Source organism: Poecilia latipinna, unplaced genomic scaffold (assembly GCF_001443285.1).
Source record: "Poecilia latipinna isolate Pla-1442-1.1 unplaced genomic scaffold, P_latipinna-1.0 Scaffold87, whole genome shotgun sequence".
Taxonomy (NCBI): domain Eukaryota; kingdom Metazoa; phylum Chordata; class Actinopteri; order Cyprinodontiformes; family Poeciliidae; genus Poecilia; species Poecilia latipinna.
The window spans coordinates 460,915-461,598 of NW_015112703.1; positions in this window are offsets into that span (position 1 = coordinate 460,915).

The window sequence follows — 684 nt, forward strand, 5'->3', positions numbered from 1 at the left end:
GGGGCGGGGAGGTTGGTCTGCGTTTTTTGGTTGATCTTTACCCAGGAAACACATCGGCTAAACCGTGAGTGAAACGGTCACTGGGACTGACTAGTATATATTCCATTGAGGGAAAGTAACTTTAACATTAAATAGACCTTTCTCAACAGGCGGTAGACTTTCTCAGTCTATAATCAGATATAATCTGACATTGATTCAGCATTGATCAGTCGTTGATCAGACATTAGCATTTCATTCATTAGATTTCAACCATCAAACAACCATCCACCTCCAGCCAAGTAACCAATGCTGAAACTGTGTCATTGAGTCAATATTGTTTTGTGGTTGAAATCTAAGGAATGAAATGCTAATGTCTGATCAACGACTGATCAATGCTGAATCAATGTTGAATCAATGTCAGATTATATCTGATTATAGACTGAGAAAGTCTACCGCCTGTTGAGAAAGGTCTATTTAATGTTAAAGTTACTTTCCCTCAATGGAATATATACTAGTCAGTCCCAGTGACCGTTTCACTCACGGTTTAGCCGATGTGTTTCCTGGGTAAAGATCAACCAAAAAACGCAGACCAACCTCCCCGCCCCTCGCTCAACAGTTTCTGGTAGCGCAGGCGATAAACGTCAGGGGCCTGGTGATTCGTTAGGGGTCCGGTAATTAGCCCCGCCCCAACGCTGACTTGTTCCA